Source organism: Glycine max, chromosome 16 (assembly GCF_000004515.6).
Source record: "Glycine max cultivar Williams 82 chromosome 16, Glycine_max_v4.0, whole genome shotgun sequence".
Taxonomy (NCBI): Eukaryota; Viridiplantae; Streptophyta; class Magnoliopsida; order Fabales; family Fabaceae; genus Glycine; species Glycine max.
In genome coordinates this window covers 19,395,943-19,407,442 of record NC_038252.2, presented here as the reverse complement: position 1 = coordinate 19,407,442, position 11,500 = coordinate 19,395,943, and the positions used below count along the sequence as shown (strand labels likewise).

The 11,500-nt window shown below is 42.4% G+C and overlaps 1 non-coding gene across 1 annotated transcript; it reads left to right on the top strand.

Annotated features, from left to right (window-relative positions):
• Window positions 1-11,393: 11,393 nt before the first annotated feature.
• On the top strand, window positions 11,394-11,500 carry LOC112999853 (small nucleolar RNA R71). Its single transcript, XR_003265071.1, has one exon. It is a non-coding gene; the product is annotated as a small nucleolar RNA R71 (small nucleolar RNA).

The following is an 11,500-nucleotide window of genomic DNA, read 5'->3' as shown; positions in this document are numbered from 1 at the left end:
AAGAGAAAGAAATCTATAGCCTCTAATTACATTGAATCAGCGGTATAGACTTCCGACTGGCTCATCACGCGCCAGTTTGCCACTTGGGAATTAGGATGGCACGGTCGCACGAAACTTGGCGGATCTTGTGGAGATTCCTCTCCTATTGCCGCCACCTCTTCCTCGAACATTATCCCGGCACTTGTGAAACACTGGCTAACATGACCGGGCCATGCCCTATCTGCCCGGAGTCTTGATGGTGCATTCCTTCTTCCCGGGTTCATACCCCAACCCATATTTGTACGGGTTACCCCTAATGTCGACCACAATAGCATTCCCGAGGTTGTCCTTGCCCAGACCCATTCCGGGCTCATAACCGTGCCTGAGCATTACCCGCGCCACCATTAGGGCCGCATTAGAGAGACAAGGTAGCAACGGAATCATTTCCACAGAGGCACAACTCACCACCTCGAAGGATTGGAAAGTTGTTTCCAATGATTCCTCCACTGTTTCTACATATGGCGCGGAGGAGGGACAGCTCACCAACACATCTTCTTCGCCTGACACTATCACCAAGAGTCCATCGACCGTGAATTTCAATTTCTGGTGAAGCGTCGAAGGGATCACTCCTAGCGCGTGAATCCAGGGTCTCCCCAAAAGGCAGCTGTAGGCGGGATTTATGTCCATCACTTGGAAAACCAAATTGCAAGTGTGGGGGCCAATCTGAATGGGGATGTCAATTTCCCCCATCACCTCCCGCCGACTATCATCAAAGGCTCACACTACCATCGAACTTGGTTTTAGACGTGACGCATTAAAAGGAAGATTCTCCAAGGTGGTCTTTGGCATCACATTTAAACTTGAACCATTGTCGATGAGTACTTTAGCGACAACATGGTCCATGCATTTGACAGACACATGCAGAGCTTTGTTGTGCCCTATCCCCTCAACTAGAATCTCTTCTTCTGCAAACGCGATATAGTTATTGGTAGTTATATGATTAACAATGCCTTCAAAACCCTCGACTGAGATGTTGTGTGCTACGTGGGCTTCGTTGAGGACCTTTACCAATAGTGTACGATGAGGCTCAGAGTTTATGAGCAGTTCGAGCAAAGAGATCCTTGCCGGAGTTGTATTCAGTTGCTCAACTACTTTAAACTCACTTTGTTGGATGAGACGAAGGAACCCATGAGCCTCTTCCAAGGTCACCGCCTTTCCTTGAAGACCTTCTTTATTTTCAACTCCTTTTACCACCGGGGGATCCACTTCTTTTGAGGGGGTGGCCGCGTCTGCGGGCTCTTGGATCATGGGTGCTTTCCCCTTGGAGGGAAATTCTGCCGAGTGAGGAAGAGTGAACACCCGGCCACTGCGGGTTACGCCACTAAGGCCGGTAATGTTGGTCACCTTGGCTGACAAGGAGTCAACCTCGGTTGCAGCCCTTTCTCCAAAAGCGGGAGGGGTATACTTCCATGGAACGACCTTATTGCTTTGATAGGAAAACGATGTTGGCTTGGGCACTGTCGGGGGTACTTGGACTTGGAGCCGGTCACATTCCTAGTGAAACATATTACTAGGGCTTTAGGGGTTGGGGGAACCTTCCTTTTTGTCAACTGCATGCAAATCTGCAGTTCTTCCCTATCTCCCTCGGACACTTCGAGCTGCCCCTAGTCCATGAGCCATTGAAGTAACTCTTCCACCGCGGGGCAGGTTTCCATGTCGTGTGATTCCCCGAGATGAAACAGACATTCGTCACTTTTCTCTCCGCCACGAGAGACCATGCATGCTGCCTGCAGCGACTGGTAGATGAATCGTCTAAACATAGCCATATCTTCTAATTTCTTTGACCCTGACGGCCTATCCTTTTCGATGGCATTTACGCTAGCTCCTCCATGACTGGCTAGTGGATTGGTTTTAACGTTGGGGACCTCTTCTTGAAATGATAGCCAGCCGGCATTTAACAAGTGTTGCACCTTATACTTGAATGGCAGGCAAGAGTCAATGTTGTGTCCGAGGGCTCCACTGTGGTATGCGCATGTGGCATTTGAGTTGTACCACTTGGGGTATGGTGGCTGGAAGACCTTACCGAGTATGGCCACCACCAAATGATTTTCCAATAATGAGGGCCACAACTTGGAATACACCATGGGAACAGAAGAGAACTCGTCTCTCGGGGGGTGTTGTGCATTGTTATAGCTTGCGCCAGGAGTTGTATTATTGGCTGGCCGGGGAATGGCTGGAGCTGTGTGTTGGGCATGCGTTGTTTTTGTTGCGGGAGGCCCTTCCACTTGAGTTGGGAGGGAATTTCCGGCTCGGATCGAAAAGTTCGTGTGGTTGTGTTGGTATGAGTTTTGGGCATTTTGGGGCGTTTTCATCCATGTTGGGGCGGTGGTGACCGCGTGGGTATCTCCTTCCTTTTTCCGTGTGCCCACCACTGGGGCTCTTCTATTGTTGTTGGGGGCAGCGTTGGAGGCATATTCAAACTTGCCTTTCCTCAGTCCGGTCTCGATTCTTTCTCCGGCGAAGACGAGGTCTGCAAAGTTAGTCGGCATATATCCTATCAGCTTCTCGTAGTAGAACGTAGGCAATGTATCTACCATAATCGTGATCATTTCTCTCTCAGTCATAGGTGGGATGACTTGGTGATCGAGGCCGTACCCGAATCAAATAAACATGAAAATGCAGTAACTAGGAAGTGATCCTAGGTCGTTTCCCAACGAGCAGTGACAAGCCAAATGTTCATAATATACTTGCAGTAACAGTAACGATGGGGGGGGGGGGGGGTGGTTGTTTGGTAATTAAAGAGCAGAACAAATAAAATGGAATACAAAACTACTAATATTAAAAACGGGTTGTTTCCTCTGATTCAGAAGCCACTCTCTTATCCTGGGTTATGGAGAACTCATCCCTAACAGTCAACCACTTAATCCAACCCTATTTCAATTTACTAAGCGAAAATCAACTTAGGGTTTTCAATACGTGATTAGGCACCACATACACCAGTTAGCCCTTCGTCCATTAAGCATGAACGCAAGTTAGGCTCAGAGGCAATTAATCGAGCACGAAGCGTGCACTGATTAATATTCACGAAATTGGGATAACTGGTGAAGGGAAAACTGCCAGGAAACCACATTACAAACGAAACCTCAAAGAGAGTTGGGCTTCGTCCTCAAAAGGAAACAACACCAGAAAATCTAGCCTTCCATGGATTCAAACAGAAAACGCAAATGAAACATGAAGCAGAAACGTAAATGAACAAGAACGTAAATGAACAGAAACGTAAATGAAAGTAGAAGAAGAAGCAAGAATGAACTCGTAATTAGAAGCAGAAAACGGAAATTTGCATTAAGAACGAAAACTGTAACAAGGGCACAGAAAAACGTGAAAACCTAAAACCAAAGCTCTGAATAATGAAAATAGCATAGCAGAATAGAATGCCCTGCACGAATCCCAAGGCAGCTATTTAAAAAAAGTCACTCAAAGTCACTGGGCCCTATTACAATACTCTGGCCCAAAACGAAATAAACACTGAACAACATAAAATAAAATTGCGAAATTTCCTAATTAGAAATTAACTAAGGTAAGCGCTGCTTTATTTGCCCTCTTCAAGTCCACAACCAAAATCCGGATTAAGCCCAATGTTTCATTAATTCCTGAAATTAGATAAAAAACATCAAATTAGCTAAATGAGCCCAAATAATAAAACTGCCTAATTAATTGACAATTAAGACCAATCAAAAATTAAAATGGTGCAAAAAGGGTTTAGAAAATAGAAGAAAATGATGGCACATCAAAACCCCCCATACTTAGCCTTTTGCACTCCTGGGCAAAATGAAACAAAGAACAAAATCCAAGGATATCAAAGGGAGACAAACAAAAACATTCACATATTTCTCAATGAACATCAAGGAATGAAAGGAATGGGTAACATCTAACATAAGGAGATCCAAAAAGTCAAGACATTCATGAAAATCATCCAAGCAACCCAATCATGGCAAAATAGTTAATCAGCTCAAGAATGAAAAGTGATAAAGCCTCACAAGATATACACTCTATCTCTCAAGTGTCTAGGCTACTATTTACCCTCAAAGCACCCATGAAAGCAAACACCACATAAACTTGGCAAGATTCTAAAATTGACAATCAACCCATAAACACAAGCACATAAGGATCAAAAGGTCTTTTAAGGTTGTAATGGGGCCAAGGACAAGGTATGGAGAAATATGGAATAAGTGGCTAAATCCCAAAGGAATAGAGGAGCAAAGGGGAATAAGTGCATATTAAGAAAAAAATAAGAAAATAAAAAGAAGTAAAGATAAAAATTAAACATGAAGAGTAGAACCAAGAGTTTCATCATTCTTGTGCCATTTAAGATCTTATTCACTCAACTTTATTGCTTTTCTTTTTCTTTTTTCGATTTTTTTTTTTACTCATTAGCCTTTGAGAAACAACATTTCATTCAGCATGTCCAACATTTAACCAATATACAATGTACATCAAGTATGGCCCAAAATACATCATGAAGCATAGCCAACAAAACAAGTTGTCCAATGAAACAAAAACCCCCCACACTTATTCCCAAAACAATTCCAAAGCTCCAAAATTCCTTAAGGATATGGTAATATCATGGTTTTTCACTTAAGGCTTGTAGTGAGCTTCAAAACAAGGAAAGGGAAACAAGGCTCAAAAGGGCTATCAAAGGAATTAATTCAAGGTAAGTCCATTTGGCTAGAAGCTTGTAAGAACAAAATTGCCTTAATCATTTCCAAATATGCATGTGAATTAGGACGCATCAACAAGAATCAAGCCAAGGCTATTGTGCAAGCAATCAATGGGGCAAAACACACCAAATGATTATAATGATGGATGGCTCAAATTCTCACAAAGGTAAAATCATCACTTTCAAATTGAGCTTTCAAAACTATCATGACATGTAGAGAAGAATCAAGGATTTCAAGTCACAAAATGTCAAGAACTTTTATTTTCAAAACAATTACCCATTTCTTGAACATATCCTATAATTCAAAGAAAAACATGCAAAGTCGTACGTGCACACGAAATTGACCCAAAATATTAAACTGAAAATCCGACGAAACTAACAACATTAACAAATTAACACAACTAACAAATTAACAAAACCAACAAAACTAGCAAAACCAAAGAACACTCCCCCCCATACTTAAACAACACATTGTCCTCAATGTAGCACAATTAAAAGATTAAAAACAATTAAATCACCAAAGAGAATCGGACAAGTGTAATAAAAGCAAAGAAGGAGATAGGAAAAGAAAAACTCCCTAAGTCATGGTGGAGGAAGAGTAGGGTGGAGTAAGGAAGTCTCTTCCACCACTACGTCCACTAAAGAAGGGTTCGTGAGGAATGGCTTAAGTCGATATCCGTTGACCTTGAAGCTCTTGTTTGTGGAGTCGCTTTTGATCTCAACTGTACCATAAGGAAAAACATTAGTAACAACAAAAGGACCAATCCACTTAGACCTCAACTTACCACTCGTGAGTCCAAGCCTAGAATTATACAATAACACTTTTTGCCCAACCACGAAGTCTTTTTTAACTATCATGCTATCATGGAACTTCTTGGTCTTTTCTTTGTAGAACTTGGCATTCTCGTAGGCTTCTAGGCGGATTTCATCTAACTCACTCAGTTGCAACTTCCTTTCCTCGCCAGCTTGATCCATAGAGAAGTTGCAAGTCTTCACTGCCCAGTATGCTTTGTGCTCAATTTCCACTGGAAGATGACATGCCTTTCCAAAGACAACCCGATAAGGAGACATTCCTATGGGTGCTTTGTAGGCAGTCCGATGTGCCCAGAGAGCATCATCAAGCCTGGTACTCCAATCTTTCCTGCTTGGCTGCACAATCTTCTCTAGAATTCTCTTGATTTCCCTGTTAGAAATTTCTGCCTGTCCATTAGTCTGGGGGTGGTATGGTGTGGATACCCTGTGTACCACCCCGTACTTTTTAAGCAGGGCATGCATTGTCCTGTTGCAAAAATGGGTTCCTTGATCACTAACAATTGCTTTAGGTACTCCAAACCTACAAAACAGATTAGACCTGACAAAGTCTGCGACAACTTTAGCATCATTAGTTCTAGTGGGCTTGGCTTCCACCCATTTTGAAACATAATCAACTGCAAGGAGAATATAAACATAACCAAAAGAGACAGGAAAAGGACCCATGAAATCTATACCCCAGACATCAAACACCTCACAGAATAGCATAGGTTGCTGAGGCATTTGTTGTCGCCATGTAAGTGTATTTCCTGCTCTCTGACACTGCTCACAAGTGCTACAGATCTTCCACACATCTTTAAAGATGGTGGGCCAATAAAAACCACAATCAAGCACTTTGCGAGCTGTCCTTTGAACACCCAGATGACCTCCCGGTGCGGAAGAATGACAGAACTGCAGGACTGAGTCAGTCTCATGATCTGGAATGCACCGCCTAATGACCTGATCACTGCACAATTTCCACAAGTAGGGGTCATCCCAAATAAAATGCTTAGCATCACTTTTAATCTTATCTTTTTGGGCCTTAGATGCTAAGGGAGGAAAAACAGAGGCAATTAAATAATTGACAATGTTAGCAAACCAGGGAGTAGAAAGAGAGTCAGAAATACTATACAATATATACAAATGATCATCCGGGAAATCATCCCGAATAGGTGAATCTGCATCAGAGACACGTTCGATCCGACTCAAATGATCAGCAACTAGATTTTGTGCTCCGCTCCTATCACGGATCTCCAAGTCAAACTCTTGGAGCCAGAGCATCCATCGGATCAACCTAGGCTTAGAATCAGCCTTCTTCAACAAGTACTTTAGAGCTGCATGGTCAGTATAAACAATAATGCGAGTACCAAGCAAATAAGATCGAAATTTTTCAAGAGCAAAAACTATGGCTAGAAGCTCTTTCTCAATAGTAGTATAATTTGCTTGGGCAGCATCTAAAGTCCTAGAAGCATAATATATCACCCTGGGCAATTTATCAATTTTCTGAGCAAGGACAGCCCCCAATGCATAATTTGATGCATCACACATAAGCTCAAAAGGGGCTGTCCAATCGGGTGCCTGGATGATGGGGGTGGTAGTCAACGCTCTTTTGAGGCAATCAAAAGCCTCTTTCCATCTGTCATTAAAGTCAAACTCCACCTCCTTTTGCAACAAGTTGGACAGTGGAAGGGCTACTTTGCTAAAATCCCTTATAAAGCGCCTGTAGAATCCTGCATGACCAAGAAAAGATCGCACCTCTCGCACACAAGAGGGGTAAGGCAATTGTGAAATAACAGAAATTTTTGCAGGATCTACTTCAATACCCTTATTGGAAATAATGTGGCCTAAAACTATACCTTGCTCAACCATAAAATGACATTTTTCAAAATTTAGAACAAGGTTAGTTTCAATGCATCTATTCAAAACTTTTTCCAAACTATTCAAACAACCATCAAAAGAGGATCCATATACAGTGAAATCATCCATAAACACCTCTATGCAATTTTCTAAAAAATCACTGAAAATACTAATCATGCACCGCTGGAAGGTACCAGGGGCATTGCACAGGCCGAAAGGCATCCTCCTATAAGCAAAAGTGTCGAAGGGGCAGGTGAATGTGGTCTTTTCCTGATCCTCAGGAGCAATAGTAATTTGCATATAACCAGAAAAACCATCAAGGAAACAGTAGTGGAATTTACTTGCCAGGCGTTCAAGCATCTGGTCAATGAATGGCAGGGGAAAATGGTCCTTTTTGGTAACCTGGTTCAGCCTCCTATAGTCAATGCAGACTCTCCAACTGTTCTGCACCCGAGTAGGAATCAGCTCCTCCTTCTCATTTCTGATCACTGTGAGGCCAGTCTTTTTCGGGACTACCTGGACGGGACTCACCCATTGGCTGTCGGAGATAGGATAAATGATCCCAGCTTGCAAAAGCTTGGTTATCTCCTTCTTCACTACATCAAGAATCACCGGGTTGAGTCTTCTCTGTGGCTGTCTTACTGGTTTAGCTCCATCCTCTAAATTTATTCGATGCATACATGTGGATGGGCTAATACCAGGAATGTCTGCCAGGGTCCAGCCTATAGCCTTCTTATGCTTCTTGAGAACTGACAACAACTTCTCCTCTTGCTCATCAGCAAGGGAGGCAGATATAATCACTGGAAAACTCTTGCTATCATCCAAGTAAGCGTATTTTAAATTTGATGGCAGAAGCTTCAATTCTGGTGTGGTCGGCTGGACAGTGGTAGAAGGAGATGGTTTCTCAGCCTTTACCTCATAAAGAAAGTCAGAGGTATGTGTACTTCCTGAAACATGGTTAGTCCTATCTGACTCTATAAAATCAATCTCAAGAGGTAAAACACCACCACCAGGCATGCAATCAATATCACTTTCAGATTCACTCTCAGCATCAAATTCAGACATATGATCAAATACAATTTTAGACTCAATGCATGAAGAGTGAGAGGCATGCAGATTAGAATAAAGATTAGTCATGTATTCATCAACAACATGGTCAATTATTTCAGCACGAAATACAGAAAGATCTTCAGATGGGTATTTCATAGCATCCAGAATATTAAAATGAACAGTTATATCACCAAACTCCATGGACAGTGTGCCTGCATAAACATCTATCTTAGTTCTAGCAGTTTTCATAAAGGGTGTTAGTGCTTAGCTCTACGGAGTTTTAAAAGATTGGCTAAGATTTTGTTAAAACATAAGCACTTAGACAATGAAGGAAAGCTGGAGTTGCTGCACATGATGTCCAACGTTATGTCAAGGAATAAGATCGGGCTGCACAATGCACAAGGCAAGATAAAATGTCAAATGAAGAATTGAAGTTGCAGGATCCACGATGTCGGATACAATGTCCTGACATCCTGCCCGAAAATACTGGAGTTGCTGCACAATGCATAAGTCAAGATAAAATGTCAAATGAAGCATTGAAGCTGCAGGATCCACGATGTCGGATACGATGTCCTGACATCTTGCCCGAAAATACTGGACACATAAATCTGTTATATCTTTAACAGATTATTGTGCAGTTAGCAAGAGATTAGATGATCTATCTTTAGGAACGAATTAAAAGATAATTAAAGTTCGAATTTCAAAGTAGAAGAGTTCGTTCAGGGATTAAAGATTAAAGATAAAAACTAAAAGATCAAACTGTATCTTTTAGATCTTTAAGTGCAGATTTTCAGGAAAATGATAGATCTCATCCAGCACAAGCAGTTGCAGCCCAGAAACGCACATTGCTATATAATCATGGAGGCTGCACGAGTTCTGTACCAAGTCCGGGATTGAAGAGTTATTTTGTGAGTTTTGGGACTTGAGTGTTTTGTGAGCCACCTTGATGTTATCCTAACATCAAGTGTTGGACCTGTGTGTGTAGAGTTGATCTCTAGTGTGTAGAGTTGATCTCTAGTGTGTAGGGTTGATCCCTTTTGTTCAGAGTTGATCTCTGGTGTGTCTTTGATTTATTTGTAAACACGGGAGTGTGGTTGAGAGGGAGTGAGCGGGGTTCTCATATCTAAGAGTGGCTCTTAGGTAGAGATTGCACGGGTAGTGGTTAGGTGAGAAGGTTGTAAACAGTGGCTGTTAGACCTTGAACTAACACTATTTTAGTGGATTTCCTCCCTGGCTTGGTAGCCCCCAGATGTAGGTGAGGTTGCACCGAACTGGGTTAACAATTCTCTTGTGTTATTTACTTGTTTAAGCTGTACACACTGTCAAAGACAATCTGCATGTTCTGAAGCGTGATGTCGTGACATCCTGTACGACATCTGTCCCCAGTATCAGAATTTCAAAGGGTATGCCTAGAATGATGGGAACTGATCCTTGAGAAAATCCATCTTCCATATTCAAGATATAAAAATCAACAGGGAAAATCAGTTCACCAACTCTAACTAAGACATCTTCTATGAAACCAACAGGATAGGCAACACTTCTATTAGCTAAATGAATTACCACATCAGTTGACTGCAAGGGACCTAGAGATAGAGAATTAAAAATCGGCAGAGGCATAACACTAACAGAGGCTCCTAAATCTAGCATGGCATTGTCAAACTTACTATTCCCTATAATACAAGGTATGCTGAATGTACCTGGATCTTTGCATTTTTCAGGAATTTGAGGAACATATTTACCAATCAATGCGGAGACATTTCTGCCCATGCTAATGCGTTCACTTCCTTTAAGCTTCCGCTTATTAGTGCACAGCTCCTTCAAGAATTTGGCATATCTTGGAATTTGCTTTATTGCATCCAACAGAGGTATGTTTACCTCTACTTTTCTAAACGTTTCCAAGATCTCTTTCTCTGCCTCTTCCATTTTTTTGTTGGAAAATGCTCTTGGAGGGAATGGAAGAGGGGGAATGTGCTGCTTCTGCAAATCAGAATTACCTGCGGAAGAAGATTCACCTGCACAGAAATTGTTAGGTAGATTTTTGTCATCACCTTTTTCTGGAATAGAGTGAAGTTTGGCAGGTTCATTTGCAGATGAGGAAGGTGCTACGGGTTGAGGTCCTTGACACTGCTTTCCTGACCTCAATGAAATGGCACTGACATTTTTGGGATTTTGGACAGCTTGAGAAGGCAGCTTGTCAGAATTCTGGGACTGTTGTTGATTCAATTGGGTAGCTAATTGTCCCATCTGATTGGTTAAGCTCTAAATGGAGGCTCTGGTCTCTTGCTGAAACTGCATGTTCTGCATAGTCATTTGCCTCACAAGTTCTTCGAGGGAAGGTTGTGGAGGGGCCTCAACTGTTGGTTGTTTCTGGAGTTGTTGTTGTTGTTGGATTGGTGGAGGAATGTATGGTCTGCTTGGGCCAGCAGCATTTTGGAAGGAAGGAGCAGGCTGCTGTTGTTGTTGCTGAGGGCTGGACCATCTGAGGTTAGGGTGATTCCTCCATCCAGGGTTGTATCTGTTGCTAGAAAGGTCATAATTGCTCTGTTGTGGTTGATTTTGCTGCTGAGGTTGAGGAGGTCTATTGTAAATATTTGCAGCATAAGCTTCAGGTTGCTTAATTGCTCCAGGTTGCTGCATGGAAGGGCAAAGGTCTGTATGGTGGTCAGCAGAGGAGCACAAACCACAAACCCTTGCGACAGGTACAGATTTCTGATTCAAGGCCAGCTGGGTTACCAAGTTGACCAACGCATCCAGTTTGCCTTCAAGCTTCTTAGTTTCAGATGATGCAGATGGGTTTGTAGCTACCTCATGCACTCCTCTAATGACTATGGCATCATTTCTGGCGCTAAACTGCTGGGAGTTGGAGGCCATCTTCTCAATTAAATTTCTGGCTTCAACAGGGGTCATGTCTCCAAGGGCTCCACCACTGGCAGCATCTATCATACTTCTCTCCATATTACTGAGTCCTTCATAAAAATATTGGAGAAGAAGCTGTTCTGAAATCTGATGGTGGGGGCAACTGGCACATAGTTTCTTAAATCTCTCCCAGTACTCATACAGGCTCTCTCCACTGAGTTGTCTAATACCTGAGATATCCTTCCTGATGGT